Here is a 16,882-nt window from a genome sequence, read left to right as displayed (position 1 = left end):
CTGTCAGAGACAGCAAAGGACCTGGAAGTGCAGTTGAACGGAATGGACAGTGTCTTGAAAGGAGGATATAAGATGAACATCAACAAAAGCAAAACGAGGATAATGGAATGTAGTCGAATTAAGTCGGGTGATGCTGAGGGAATTAGTTTAGGAAATGAGACACTTAAAGTAGTAAAGGAGTTTTGCTATTTGGGGAGCAAAATAACTGATGATGGTCGAAGTAGAGAGGATATAAAATGTAGACTGGCAATGGCAAGGAAAGCGTTTCTGAAGAAGAGAAATTTGTTAACATCGAGTATAGATTTAAGTGTCAGGAAGTCATTTCTGAAAGTATTTGTATGGAGTGTAGCCATGTATGGAAGTGAAACATGGACGGTAAATAGTTTGGACAGGAAGAGAATAGAAGCTTTCGAAATGTGGTGCTACAGAAGAATGCTGAAGATTAGATGGGTAGATCACATAACTAATGAGGAAGTATTGAATAGGATTGGGGAGAAGAGAAGTTTGTGGCACAACTTGACCAGAAGAAGAGATCGGTTAGTAGGACATGTTCTGAGGCATCAAGGGATCACCAATTTAGTATTGGAGGGCAGCGTGGAGGGTAAAAATCGTAGGGGGAGACCAAGAGATGAATACACTAAGCAGATTCAGAAGGATGTAGGTTGCAGTAGGTACTGGGAGATGAAGAAGCTTGCACAGGATAGAGTAGCATGGAGAGCTGCATCAAACCAGTCTCAGGACTGAAGACCACAACAACAACAACGATGTAATGGGAACACTACGTGCAGTTTTTAGTCTTACGAGTTAATATAGTGTGTGCTCTACATTATGCTACATCCTTTCATCCTTTTTATGTCTATTAATGCCATGTCATTTGTTCAATAAATCATTAATATAATTATTCGTCATCAGACATGTTTAATCTGAAACTAGTTACACTACGGCTTAATAAATCGTCCGTTCGACTATCCCCGGTTTCCATTTTTTTTCTCGGCAATATACACTGCCGGAAAATATTAGTACACTTGGAATACGACATCTGTTTTGATCCGATGACGCCATCATATGCCTCCTGGCGCTACTCATAATGGTTTCAACATCGTCTAGCAAGAGAAAGCCTAGTGCATAGCCACCAGGGCGCCATCTGTGTCTACCCTTTAATAGAGAATGCTCACAGCCAGAAGGCTCGCTATGGTGCAGATGTGTGAAGCAAGGAGACTATCATGCCATGGAATTGCACTCATGGTTCCTACAGCCAACTGAAATAGTTTGAAAGGGATCAAATTGTGGCCGGCCAGAGTGGCCGAGCGGTTCTAGGCGCTACAGTCTGGAACCGTGCGACCACTACGGTCGCAGGTTCGAATCTTGCCTCGAGCATGGAAGTGTGTGATGTCTTTAGGTTAGTTACGTTTAAGTAGTTCTAAGTTCTAGGGGACTGATGAGCTCAGAAGTTAAGTCCCATAGTGCTCAGAGCCATTTGAACCATTTTTTTTATCAAATTGCGGCCTTCCGGTTGGCGGGATGGTCCTTTCCGAGAACTGCCACACAAGTCGGACGTGCTACGTCAGTTGAGCAACGGTGCTGGTATCAGTAGTCAGGTGAAAATTCTTACACCGCTAGATGAGGTTCTGGACGCCCACATAGCAGAGGTGCCCGCCAGGACCGTCGTATTGAGAGGGTAGCAGTGGCAGATCGTACAGCTACCACAGCGCAGATGAGAGGGATTGTGTGCCCAGAAGTGTCACCAAAACTGTTGCGAACCGGTTATTAGCAGTGCGACTACTGGGACGCACACTCGTAGCTCAGGCTGCACTCACACCACAGCATCAACGAGCACGGCCGTGGTCTTCAGCGATAAAAGCAGATTGTGCCTGCACGAAAGTGATGGTCGTCTGTGAGTACGACATAGACCTGGTGAGCGCTGTCTAGTAGGATGCATTAGTCCAAGACACCTGGCCCAACCCGAGGCCTCATGATCTGGGATGCGGTAAGCTGCAGCTCTCTTTTACCTTTGGTGTTTCTAGAGAAGTCGTTAACCAGTGTTCGGTACTGAAATAACGATGCTAGAGCAGTTCTTTTGTGTTCTTCCAACAGGAAGGTCCTGTGTTGTTCCAACAGGATAATGCTCGCCCACACACACACTGCCTGGGAAACTCAATGTGCTCTGCAAGACGTGCAGCAACTTCCCTGGCCAGCACGATCTCCGGAAGTCTACATCTGCATCTACATGTATACTCTGCAAATAATATTTAAGAGCCTGGCCGAGGGTTCATCGAACCACCTTCACCCTTCTCTATTATTCTGATCTTGTATAGCGCGCGGAAAGAACGAACACCTATATCTTTCAGTATGAACTCTGCTTTCCCTTATTTTACCATGGTAATAGTTTCTCTCTATGTACGTCGGTGTCAACTAAATATTTTCGCATTCGGAGGAGAAAGTTGGCGACTGGAATTTAATGAGAAGATTCCGCCGCAAAGAAAAACAAGTTCGTTTTAATGATGTCCACCGCAAAACCCGTATCATTTCAGTGACATTCTCTCCCCTACTTCGCGATAATACAAAATGTGCTGCCCTTCTTTGAACTTTTTCGACGTATTCCTTCAATCCTACCTAGTATTGATCCCACAGCGCGCAGCAGTATTCTAAAAGTGGACAGACAAGCATAGTGTAGGCAGTCTCCTTAGTAGATCTGTTACATTTTCTAAGTGTCCTGCCAATAAGACGCAGTCTTTGGTTAACCTTCTCCACAACATTTTCTGTGTGTTCCTTCCAATTTAAGTTGTTCGTAATTGTAATTCCTAGGTATTTAGTTGAATTTACGGCCTTTATAGTTGACTGGTTTATCGTGGAACCCACGTTTAGCGGCTTCCTTTTTCGTTATTTAAGGTCAATTGCCAATTTTCGCACCATACAAATATCTTTTCTAAATCGTTTTGCCGTTTGTTTTTATCTTCTATTAATCGATTAGTCGATAAAAGACAGCGTCATCTGCAAGAAACCTAAGAAGACTGCTTAGATTGTCTCCCAAATCGTTTATATAGATAAGGAACAGCATATGGCCTAAAGCAGTACCTTGGGAAATGCCAGAAATCACTTCTGTTTTGCTCGATGACTTTCCGTCAGTTATTAGTAACTGTGATCTCTCTGACAGGAAATCTCGAGGCCAGACACACACTGAGACTACATAAGCACGCAATTTCACTACAAGCCGCTTATGTGGTACAGTGTCAAAAGTTTTTCGGAAATCCAAAAATACGGAATTAATCTTAAACCCCTTGCCAAAATCACTCAACACGTCATGCGAGTAAAGAGCTATTTGTGTCTCAGAAGAACGATGTTTTCTAAATCCATGACTGTGTGTCAATAACTGTTTTCTTGGAGGTAATTCGCAATGTTCGAACACAATATGCGTTCCAAAATCGAGCTGCGTATTGACGTTAATCATATGGGCCTGTAATTTAGGGGATTACTCCTACTACCTTTCTTGAATATTGGTGTGACCAATATTGTCTCCAGTCGAGCACGTATGGGGTATGATAGGACGAGAAATGACTTGTGCGACTTGTCAACCGTGAACTTTCACAGAACTACGTGAACAGATCAAGCTGGCGTGGCACAACGTATCCCATGATAGTATTCGCTCTCTGTAAGATCGACTGGATGCGAGATTCAGCGCCTGCATTGCCGCCCGTGGAGGCTACACCGCTCACTAATATGAGTGTTTCAGCCTGGGTTGATACATGGAACCTCGGTACCCCTAGTGCTATTGGTCTGTAAATGCATTCATTTCGCGTACTCAATACACACAGTTGCAACAATGAATCCTGACTAAATTGAAAACCTCTAAAAGGGTGTACTAATTTCCGGCAGGGTGGATCTAAAAAGTCACTGAACGTTCCAGACATCATGGAGAGAATACTCTAAAAGCTCGCACGTGGAGTTCGCTTCAACCCTGTACGGTGTAATTCGACACACTACTTTGTGACGGAGCAGTGGCTTTCGAAGTCTTAGCCGCAGCTGCGACTTGAGAACAGGCTTTAACAGAGAGCACTGCCGGGTCGTAATTAAGGAACACGAGGAGTGGAGGGACGTAGACAAGGAGAGAGCAACTCAATAGCGCCGTCCCATGATTGGTAATAACCGCGCTGCCCCCGCCGAACGGACACGGCACTTTTAATTTCGAAAAATCCACCCTCCGCCTCCGCTTCCGCCTCTGCCACCTCCTCCGTCCAAGAATGATTCATTTTTCATTTAATTTTAATCTCCGCAGTTATAATTCTGTCACCGGTCGAAGAAATGGATGAGTTTTCGAAGGCGGCCGGCGCGCCCTGCGACTCTAGCGAGGGGTAGCAGCCGGAGCCAGCCCTAACTTTTTAGTATTACTCTCTTAGTTTTTGCGACAAGATTAGCGCCATTCTCATAGCCGGCCGGCATCCCGACGCCGACGCGATCTGCTCGGAATGGCCTGATTCATAACACCTTCCTCTTTTATTTCTGCCCGTTCGTCCGCTTCCGATACTAATATCCTTATTACTATTTCTTGTACGGCGGGCGTCCGTCCGTTTTTATCGAGATAATTTCCGGCGCTCGCGAACTTGGGGCTGTAAAAGTTCCTTCTCCCCGCCGGCCCCCGTTCTCATAGTCTCCGCTCACCTACCGTATTATTGCAGTTCTAATCCATAGCGACGGCACGCCATTTTCATTACCGTAATTTTTAAATCCCAGAGAAATGTTCCTCCGATAATGGCCATGAGTCAGATGGGACTTTTCTCTTTTATTTCTACCATTGGCTGCGCCCGTCTCCAGGTTTCGAAAGAAAAGCTTCGCTGGAGTGAATTGATGGGCCCAAGAGACTTTCCAGAATGGCTACAGACTTCGAAAGAGATCGCTATTCCGCTATGACACATAAACTTCAAATACGCAGACCCGCGGAAAGAAATTCAAGTCAAGTCAGTTCTCCTTCGAGGTGTTTTGTTGCTGTGCTTGAAACTCTATCGACAAAATAATGGATCATGGTGTTCCGAACTACGAACTGTTTTCAGAAAGTTTCTGAGACCCTTTCTGCACTTTGTTCTGTAAATTAAATCATGCGATACTTTTAGCACGATTTGCATGAATTCTAGTCCTCATTCAGAACCTTGGACGCACGAAAGGTGGAAAATGAGATTTTTCCCTGTTAACAGATTAGTTGCAATTCCAAAATAAAAAGTCAGTCAGGGTCACTTTTTAACAGTTAATGTATCTTTTGTATTGAATCACATTTTTCTTTCTTCTCTTTTCTTATATATAAGCTATATCTAAACTGAATGAGCCATAATCCAAAGACACCACCAAAAGTAAATTAACGAGATGTTTTGTTTTGATACATCGTTAAATACGTGCATGAAACACAGTAAGAAATACGCTCTTCAATTTATTAACCCATATATCTTCACCCTCTTATTTTCGGAAGTGGTAGCGCACGGACGTATGCTTGGATCTGTCGTACCAGCATTATTAAAAACGTGTATTTTAACCGTTCATTAAAAGTAGTACAAAAAGTTGTTAGAAAAGGATTATTTACTCGCACGGTTATAAGTTCGACTCCTATCTGTTCATCAGTTCACTCGCCGGCGAGATCCTGCATCAAGTGGTTCGGTGCAGACAGGAATAATTAACGCCGTATCTGGAGGAGCGTTCCTGCATCGACATTGTCACAATCAAGACTAAACACAATGGAATCAATGTGAAGAAAATGACTCAAACTTGATAGGCACATATTGAACTTGGTTTACTTATTCTAAAAATATTGTGCTTCGTGTGTTTAAGAACTTATAGACAGATACACAATGTCAATGGTTGCTGTGTTTATTTGATACCGCATACTACTGGAAGCAGCAGTACATAATGCAAATTATGTTTATTGACCTTGAATGTAATGATATTCAAGGTCTGTTGATACTAGCATCAGTTAAAGTTCACCCAAGATTGTGCACAGATTCATAAATTACCTTCAAAATTTTCTCAATTGTACTTTCCAATCAATTTTTCCCATTATTCAAGCAATTATGAATGCATTTCCGTTTCAACATACCTATGCAATGGCGACCATTCAAAGGACAGCGCCGAGCGAAATGTGAACACATCTTTCAATTGTTGAGATAAACTTTTTAGATAAATGATCGTATTATTGTTACAAGAACTAATGAATCTTTCATCGCATTTGTTACATGTCCACGAGATTGGGGATGATAAAACCATTGAAGGAGCAAATTAAAATTAAGTTCTGCGTACAAACGAGACTAGCTGGAAGTGCTGTTTTTAGCTGTAAAGGTAGGAAGCTGCTACGCTCTATGCTTATATGGCCGCGCTTGGCGCCGTCTCTTCAAATGGCTCCGAGCACTATAGAATAGACGAAACTTTGTTCAAAGTCATCATTAAAGTGCAAGATAAGTAATTCAAGTTCTATAAGACAGAGTCAAATAATAATCAGATTCATTAATGAATAAGCTGCCAAACCTACTTTAATTGAAAAGTACCAATACAAAAAAAATTCATTTTTGAAACAATTTTATTAATAATTTTGTTAAAAACTATTCACAATGGAGTCAAACGAAATGGGCATTGTTGAAAATTCATTACCAAATGCAATATGTCAAGATTTCGGAAATTCGAGCTTGGTAACATTTGAAGGTAACGCGCCAACTCTTGAACTGGCCGATGGCAACAAAAACAATGAGGTTGGCATCCCACAATCAATAAATGATGAGAGGCTGGTAATATAACTAGGCCTAATAATGATGTCACTTTTACGATGCTCGATGAGACAATTCCTCAGTTCTGAACGCGAAACATTTTTTTTCTAATAGTGAAACTGAAGGGCGCGACTGTGAAAATCTCTTGATTAGTTGCTCACGACATCATGAACCCAAGAACAGGAAACAGTTCGTAAAAACAATATAAATACTGGTGGGACACACAATTTGACACAACTCATGCCACAAATTACACAGCAGTTTACAAAACAACAGGAATTTCAGGAAAGCGTAACACAACAACTTAAGGATATAGGACGACAGTTTAAACAGTAAAATCAGGCGTTTAACCATTTCAAAAATAATATTAGTCAACAGTTCAGTGAGGTGAACAAAACTATACGCAATTAATTATCTCATGAACTATCCGGAAAGTTGATACGGTTAGGTAAACAACTAAAACAAGAAATAGTTGCTGACATATCCCGCAATATAAATACGTTGACGGGAAGAGTATCTTCCGTAGACGATAAACAGGAACAACTTGCAGATGAGTTACGGAACTTTAGTGAAGCATATTCTCAAATCAGGAGACCTAATCCCAAGTGGATGTGTCGACAAAAAATGTGACGGACGTTTTCAGCGAGCTGGAGGTGTTGCAAAAACTTACCTACAGGAGTACAAAAATTAAGTCTGAGAGTGGTCCAGTTAAGTTTAGAGTTAAGATTTTCCAAAAAACTGAGAGATAAGTTATGTAAAGGAAATAACTGAAAAAGCTGAAACCAGGGTTCCGGATAAGGGCAGCACCCTTGCTGAAAAGCTAGTGTCAGAGTGCAAGATTTATGTAGGTACAGTAAAAGCTCTGAAAGAGAGAGAAAGTCAAATTCTAGCTAAAGTAGATACAGGTTTAAAGGAAGCACAGGAAAGTTTACGAGGCAGTATTGCTAGAACTACTGACATTCCAAAACAACATTTGACAGACAACAAATCCATCCTTTTAGAGAAGTTACATACTTTCTCTGGTTAGCCACAATACGTGGCTAGCCCGTCGAAAGAAAACAGCGAAGGTTTCAGAATGAAATAACACTTGTCGACGGCTGTACCTGTCGAGCAAATACAGTTGCCATGCGCTACGCCACAAATAAATATAAACACGCCTAACACTGACAGTGCGGCGTGTTTGTCAACATTACCTGCAGATGAGGGATTACTTAGGCATCGACAATTTCCGGTACTTATCTCTGAAGGGAAAAGAACAAACCTCGTGGTCTTTATCAGAGCATTTCGAAATGTTTTACCTCGTACCTTGACCGAAGCCCAGAAAACTAGATTTGTTGTTGGATATACGCAGGGTGACGTTCTACTATGGGTTACGGACATGGGGGAACGTTTCCGCTACTATGAAAGTTTGAGAGAGCCTTTTTGGATAAATATTGGTCTGAGGCCGTACGTACAAGAGAGGCTCAGACGTGAAGACTTGGAAGCTCAAGAGCCTATTTTGAAAAATATTTGACTAAAACTAGATACTAGACGAACTCAGTATCTCAAGTAGACGTGCTGAAAATTTTAAAGAGCCGTCTACCTGCGCAAATTAGGGAAAAACTTATTACCATTCCGAAACACGACACCGAATACTTTCTGTCTGTACTGGACTCAGTAGATTTGATATGCGAAGAGAGACCAATACAACCGAAACCTGTTAATACGCAGATAGTGCCAGATTTACGGACCAACAAGTGAAAAACGGATTCATAGTACAGCACGGAAGGAAACCTTGCTAACGTAACGGTAACGGTAAACACAACGGCAATGGCAAAAGCCGTAAATTCAAGGGCGGATATAAAAGAAATGAGCAAAAATTTAACAATAACAACTACAACGGGCAAGTAGGGTATGGCCAACCTGTACAATACGTACAGACACAAGCTACCGACAATAATCATCCGATATCTTGGCAAACACAAAACGATACCAGACAGCCGAATAATCCACAGACAGCGGAATATGGCCATAAAAGTAACGCACGTATGCCTAATAACACGCAAAGGCAAAGAGAATTTCATTGGAGAGCCTCACAGGACACTACTATGTACCTCTACATCTATATCGTACTCCGCAAGCCACCTAATGGTGTGTGGCGGAGGATACTTTCGGTACCACTCTCTGATCCCTCCAACCCTGTTCCACTCGCGAATAGTGCGTGGGAAGAATGATTGTCGGTAAGCCTCTGTATTGGCTCTAATTTCTCAAATTTTCTCCTCGTGGTCAACACGCGAGTTGTATGTGGGTGAAAGTAATATGTTGTCCGACTCCTCCTGAAAAGTGCTGTCCCGAAATTTCATTTGTAAATCTCTCCGTGATGTAGAACGCCTCTCTTGTAACGTCTGCCAGTGGAGTTTGTTTAGCATCTCCGTAACGCTCTCTCGCCAGCTAAGCGATCCCGTGACGAAACGTACCGCTCTTCGTTGGATCTTCTCTATCTGTCCTACGTGATAGGGATCCCAGGTAGATGAACAGTACTCAAGAATCGGGCGAACAAGCGCCTTATAAGCCACTTCTTTCGTGGATGACTTACATTTCCTTAAGATTCTTCCGATGAATCTGAGTCTGGTGTCTGCTTTTCCCACTATCTGTTTTATATGGTCATTCCGCCTAAGGTCGCTCTGGATAGTTACGCCTAGATATTTTACGGCAGACTCTGTCTCCAGCTGTTTGTCATGAATAGTGTGTCTGTGCAATAGTGGATTTCGTTTCCTATGTATGCGCAATATGTTACATTTATTTACGTTCAGAGTCAACTGCCAGAGTCTGCACCATTCATCAATTCTCTGCAGGCCGTTCTGCAAATTATTACTATCTCCTGGCTACTTTGGTACAGACAACTGCATTTTCTGCGAATAGCCTTAAAGAGCATTCGACGCTTTCTGTTAGATCATTTATTATATATTGTAAAGAGCAACAATCTTATCACACTTCCCTGTGGTACTCCAGATTATTACCTTTACATCTGTTGATTTAGTTCCATTAACAGCGACGTGTTGATGGTTCAAATGGCTCTAAGCAATATGAGACTTAACATCTAAGGTCATCAGTCCCCGAGACCTAGAACTACTTAAAACTAACTAACCTAAGGACATCACACACATCCAGGCCCGAGACAGGATTCGAACCTGTGACTGTAGCAGCAGCGTGGTTCCGGACTGAAGCGCCTAGAACCGCTCGGCCACAGCGGCCGGCGCGACGTGTTGAAAGAAAGTCTTGAATCCAATCGCAGGTCTGCTCCGTAAGCTCGTATTTTTTTTCCATTAGACAGCAATGCGTGACGGCAATGCAGGACTAACTGGCGTAATCAAACACCAGCAGTCCATATAGTAGACGTTACGCCTAGCCCAGAGACCGATGCCACCTCGACGCCAGAAAACTTGAACCGGTCTCGGTTGGCCTTCGTTCTGTGACCTGGAGGAGAGTGGGGGCACGAGCTTGATCGAAACTTGCTTCATCAGATACGATCAAGGCAGAGATGCGAAAGATGATCTGTATCAAAGTAATGAGGATACACCTGTAAACTTGACAGAGGGCAAGGTACAAGCTACTATTGAAACCAAAGTATTTGACCGCGATGTACCCATTGTGCTCGACACAGGTGCTACGATTAATCTGATGTCACAGGGATTCTTTCAAGAGCTGAAGAAACGTGTGCATATACCCAAACTGCCAATGCAAAATTGAAAGGTAAAAACTGCGACTGGTCAGAAATCGAAAGGAGTCGAAATACAAGCTGTAATTCCTGTCCAATTACGACAGTTTTCTGTACGATGAAATTTTTTGATAGTAGAGAAATTAACAGTTCACTGTTTGATCGGTATGGATAAATTTAGGACATACCAAGTACAAATCGATATAGGCAAGGGCCAATGCCATTTCATAGTAAATAACCAATTATTTGTAGTAGACCTAATCAGGGGAAGTATTGATAGACATAAAACTGAAGTTACTTACGACTTTGAGGTTCAATTGGCAAATCCCATAGTTATGTTTGTCAACACATACAATAACAAACAGTCAGCAGCAGAAGAAGTAAACATTGACACAATAAACACGAAGGTAAACGAATCAAAGTGCTTGTCTCAAGCACAGCAAGCGGAACTAAAGGAACTGATACTTGCTTGAAGAAAGACCAGGTATCATAAAGGATTTTGTGTGCAAAATGGAAGTATATGCTCAAGAAACGTTTTGTTCTACTTCATACCCTATACCATGGACAAAGAGGGAAGCTGTAAGAGCTGGACTTAATTGCCGAGCGGTTCTAGGGGCTACAGTCTGGAACCGCACGACCGCTACGGTCGCAGGTTCGAATCCTGCCTCGGTCATGGATGTGTGTGATGTCCTTAGGTTAGTTAGGTTTAAGTTGTTCTAAGTTCTAGGGGACTGATGACCTCAGCAGTTAAGTCCCATAGTGCTCAGAGCCATTTTGGAAGCTGTAAGAAATGTGATTAACAGGATGCTTGAATGGGGCATAATACAACCATCATTTTCCCCATTATTGTAGACCTAATGTGGTCATGATAAACCAGATCGCAAGGTGCAAATGGTTCTTGATGCACGTAACATTAATAAGATCATTGTACCAGTATGAATGCGTCCTTACAATTTAGAGGAATAGTTTATAATATTCCATGATGCTAAACTTCTTACTGTAATCGAAATGCGGTCCTCTCTTTGGCAAATAAAACTACATGAAGAAAGTAGGAAGTATACCGCCTCTGTATGTGGGACAAGAGCGTTGGATTTCAAGAATTACCATTTGTATTTAATGTAATTGCAGGCGTATTTATATCTGTTTTCAACAAAGTGCTAAGATCTGAACTTTTGAGTAAGGCAACAGTATATATGGACAACCCACTTGGGTAGAGCGCTTACGATTAATTGAAGTTCTGAACCGCTTTTCGGAAATTGGAGTGACAGCAAATCTCAAGAAATGTAATTTTGGACAAGAAAAGGTAATCTCTTCGGATGACATAGTGCCAGATCCTAAAAAATGTCTTAGTAACCGTCCTGTTCCTCAAAACAAGAGGCAATTAAAGACATGATTAGGCCTAGTCTAATTTTTCAGGAAATTCATCCCTAACCAACTTATTAACAGTGATGCTTTACTCGATCTTCTCCAAAAAAAAAAAAAACAGACCTTGGTTGTGGGACAAGCAATGTCAAACCGATTTCGAGAATATCAAGCAAGCCTTATTAAATGCTAATATTTTATCTCAACCAGGCATGAAGAAGGATTTTTGATTATGCACCGCTGTGTCCTTTCAAGGTTTTGGTGCATGCCTTTTTCAGATGGTAGAAGAAGAGGGAAAACTCATCCCTAAAGTAATTAGCTTTGCATCTTATCCGAAGCTGAACGTTCATGTTCAGTTACGGAGTTGGGGAGTTTGGCTGTAATTTGGCCCTTTAAAAAGTTTGAGTATTTCCTTTGGGGTAAACACACAAAAGTATACTGTGATCATCAGTCCCTATCGTTTCTGTTAACTTGCATATTGCTACACCAACGGATAGCCAGGTGATGTACATATCTTCAAGAATTCGATTTTGAAATAGTGTACATAAAAGGAAACCAGAAAATAACAGCTTATGCTCTTTCTCGATTACCGCAAGGCTTAGAGCAGGAACGTGAAATAAGAGCTATGTTGATGGAAGACATACTATGTCCACATTTGTAAACACATCGAGTAATTACAGCAAGAGGACACATACTGCATTAACGTAAGAGCGAAACTTATGCAAAACGTTGATGAAAAGTTAAAAAGGTTTTTCACTATTCACAGAGGTGTTCTGTTCCATAAGAACCATCCCGAAGAAGAACAATGGCGCGTGTGTTTGCCAGAGGAGAATGTGGATGATTTTGTATTGTACACACACAATACTTGGAGCCATTATGGCACTGCAAAGTGCACCGGCAAAACAGGTAAATATTGTTATTTTCCCAATCTTAGACGAAGAGTACTACAGTTGGTAAGAAAGTTTATTGTTTGCCAGAAAGCAAAACAGTCTAACACCTCCGAACAGATTGAACTACATCCCATTCTGGCTTAAAGAAACCTCTAGGAAAGGTATCTTTGGATGTGGCTGGACCCTATCCTAGAGGTAAGGATGACATAAAGTATATAATAGGTCTATATGATGTTTTCACCAAATATATAAAATTGTATGCTGTACGGAACACTACAGCCAGTTTAGTTATAAGATGAATCAAAGAGGATTGTTTTGCAAGAGTAGGAAACCAGAAGTCATGTTGACAGATAATGCCTCATATTTTGGTGGAAAGAGTTTGTACCTTATAACCAAATCAAACACATTTTAGTGTCCAAATTTCATCCCGAAGCATCCCCATAGGATGGGTGTTTAAGGAATTCAACAGTTTTGTAAGGACCTATATACCCCGAAACAGACCAAGTGGATTGAATACGTCACTCCCTTCTTACAAGTTGTTAACAACCTTCCCGATATATCAACTGGATTTACACCAAATGAGTTAATGCTCAATTGCAAATAGGTAGACGTGTGGGAGAAACCTTTGCCCAAGATACTGATACAGGATTATTAGTGGATGATAAAATACAGCAAGCAGTAATCAACCTTGAAACCTGGGCTAAATACAGGAAAGGAATTTAAGACAGAAAGCTGAAACTTAAAACACAGTTTTATATAGGACAAAGAGTGCTAGTTACAACAAATCCTAAATCCACAAAAATTAGAAAACTTAACTGTAAGTGGCAACTACTATATACTGGATCATACATAATTACTAAAATCCCCTATCCGGGAGCATACAAATTGGTACACACGAAGAAGGATAAAGACAAGAGCCTTTAGGCACATAAAGTCTTGAAAATATTTATAAATTGAAGGAAAGGCTGTATACCCTCTAAATTGTATATACACGTATAATAATATTAGATTTAAGCTTCTGGAAAGACACATTCCAGAATTTATGTTGTTAATTGTTAAGGAAAATTTTTGTTTACATTTTTTCTTATATGTCAAATGTGTAAACAATAAGATGAGTGGTTGTAACAAGGAAGAGTTTTACTTTTATTTGTCTAGAGACGACGATACTCTAAATACACCTTTCGCATTGTGCGTAGCCCAGTTGTAAACAAATAAATGAACCTGTGAAACGCACAGTAGTGTGTAACGCAATACACAACTCGCCACAACGTAAGTGGTATCAGAGCGACGCAGTGCATGCACAATTGGGAGCAGGCTAGTCAACAAACCACAAGCGCGTGGGCATCAGGCAGACACAGCTGCAAGTGTTGGAGTGCCCAAAACAAACAAACCTGATGAGCTCAGCCCGCACTAGCCTTTTTAAAGCCTATCGAAGAAACGAACACATAGAAAATTAAGAGAGAGTCTATACTACAACCACGACTATCTACACAATACACACATACAAAGATAAGCTAAGGGATTGTATACACAGGAAAGTTACGCTAAACTACGAGATATTTACTTAAGCTACGCTACTATATTCCTTATATCTACACTCCTGGAAATGGAAAAAAGAACACATTGACACCGGTGTGTCAGACCCACCATACTTGCTCCGGACACTGCGAGAGGGCTGTACAAGCAATGATCACACGCACGGCACAGCGGACACACCAGGAACCGCGGTGTTGGCCGTCGAATGGCGCTAGCTGCGCAGCATTTGTGCACCGCCGCCGTCAGTGTCAGCCAGTTTGCCGTGGCATACGGAGCTCCATCGCAGTCTTTAACACTGGTAGCATGCCACGACAGCGTGGACGTGAACCGTATGTGCAGTTGACGGACTTTGAGCGAGGGCGTATAGTGGGCATGCGGGAGGCCGGGTGGACGTACCGCCGAATTGCTCAACACGTGGGGCGTGAGGTCTCCACAGTACATCGATGTTGTCGCCAGTGGTCGGCGGAAGGTGCACGTGCCCGTCGACCTGGGACCGGACCGCAGCGACGCACGGATGCACGCCAAGAGCGTAGGATCCTACGCAGTGCCGTAGGGGACCGCAACGCCACTTCCCAGAAAAATTAGGGACACTGTTGCTCCTGGGGTATCGGCGAGGACCATTCGCAACCGTCTCCATGAAGCTGGGCTACGGTCCCGCACACCGTTAGGCCGTCTTCCGCTCACGCCTTAACATCGTGCAGCCCGCCTCCAGTGGTGTCGCGACAGGCGTGAATGGAGGGACGAATGGAGACGTGTCGTCTTCAGCGATGAGAGTCGCTTCTGCCTTGGTGCCAATGATGGTCGTATGCGTGTTTGGCGCCGTGCAGGTGAGAGCCACAATCAGGACTGCATATGACCGAGGCACACAGGGCCAACACCCGGCATCATGGTGTGGGGAGCGATCTCCTACACTGGCCGTACACCACTGGTGATCGTCGAGGGGACACTGAATAGTGCACGGTACATCCAAACCGTCATCGAACCCATCGTTCTACCATTCCTAGACCGGCAAGGGAACTTGCTGTTACAGCAGGACAATGCACGTCCGCATGTATCCCGTGCTACCCAACGTGCTCTAGTCAAGTACCCTGGCCAGCAAGATCTCCGGATCTGTCCCCCATTGAGCATGTTTGGGACTGGATGAAGCGTCGCCTCACGCGGTCTGCACGTCCAGCACGAACGCTGGTCCAACTGAGGCGCCAGGTGGAAATGGCATGGCAAGCCGTTCCACAGGACTACATCCAGCATCTCTACGATCGTCTCCATGGGAGAATAGCAGCCTTCATTGCTGCGAAAGGTGGATATACACTGTACTAGTGCCGACATTGTGCATGCTCTGTTGCCTGTGTCTATGTGCCTGTGGTTCTGTCAATGTGATCATGTGATGTATCTGACCCCAGGAACGTGTCAATAAAGTTTCCCCTTGCTGGGACAATGAATTCACGGTGTTCTTATTTCAATTTCCAGGAGTGTATATATGAACAATACTCACAAATTTAAGTATCGAAAGTGCACGCACTAATCATACTTGATAGACGACAAAAGTCTTGCTGAAGGTAAAGAAGCGAATACAGTATAAGTGGCAAACTGAATAAGAGGTCGCCCCAAGCCTCTAATACACTTTATCTTTCAGATTTATAAGCTAAGTAGAGATGCACACATGACATGAAATAAGTTTTGTGATAACACGACTGCACAATGAAATGAATGAATACATGGTTGAATATATGAAGAAAGTGTAGGTAGCCATCGATCCAGTATACACGTATCTATGAAGATTTAGTTTTAAGTTAGTATTAAGTTTTTTCTTTCAGGGAACGATGCATCGACACGTCCTAAAGTGAACAAAGATGAATGCTTGTACACTGTTAGGTTCAAATGGTTCAAATGGCTATGAGCACTATGGGACTTAACTTCTAAGGTCATCAGTCCCCTAGAACTTATAACTACTTAAACCTAACTAACCTAAGGGCGTCACACACATCCATGCCCGAGGCAGGATGCAAACCTGCGACCGTAGCGGTCGCGCGGTTCCAGACTGTAGCGCCCAGAATCGCTCGGCCACCCCTGCCGGCCACTGTAAGATACCATATAAAAATAAGAGATGACCGCACCGCAAGATAAATATAGTTATAAGTTTGTGATATGCGTGAATGTGGTAGTGTGAAAGTATGTGAAGAAGAAAAATTTGCAGTACGCCACATATCACGACGCTGAACTAAGGTTGAGTACTACCAAATAATCAAGGGGTCAAAACCCAACTACTGTGAGCATCGACTACCCATGAAAGCATCAAACACCTGAATTACATTCAAATTCCTATGCACATTTGTTACTTGTGTAAACATGGTTTTACGCTCATTATATGCAACACATCATATTGATAATACAACTCTGTAGACCTCAGCACATGAAATGGTTGTACTATATACATTGAACATAACAAGTAAATATTGAGCTGCACTTTAAAACGCTGAATAAGTATTTGATACGATTGGTACCGTCAGATTTGAGTTCTTATTAGAAACGCCGGCAGTTGTGGCCGAGCGGTTCTAGGCGCTGCAGTCTGGAGCCGGGCGACCGCTACGGTCGCAGGTTCGAATCCTGCCTCGGGCATGGATGTGTGTGATGTCCTTAGGTTAGTTATGTTTAAGTAGTTT

This window comes from Schistocerca cancellata, chromosome 5 (genome assembly GCF_023864275.1).
Source record: "Schistocerca cancellata isolate TAMUIC-IGC-003103 chromosome 5, iqSchCanc2.1, whole genome shotgun sequence".
NCBI classification, from domain to species: domain Eukaryota; kingdom Metazoa; phylum Arthropoda; class Insecta; order Orthoptera; family Acrididae; genus Schistocerca; species Schistocerca cancellata.
The sequence above is the reverse complement of the archived record's forward strand: the minus strand, read 5'-3'. Positions refer to the sequence as shown.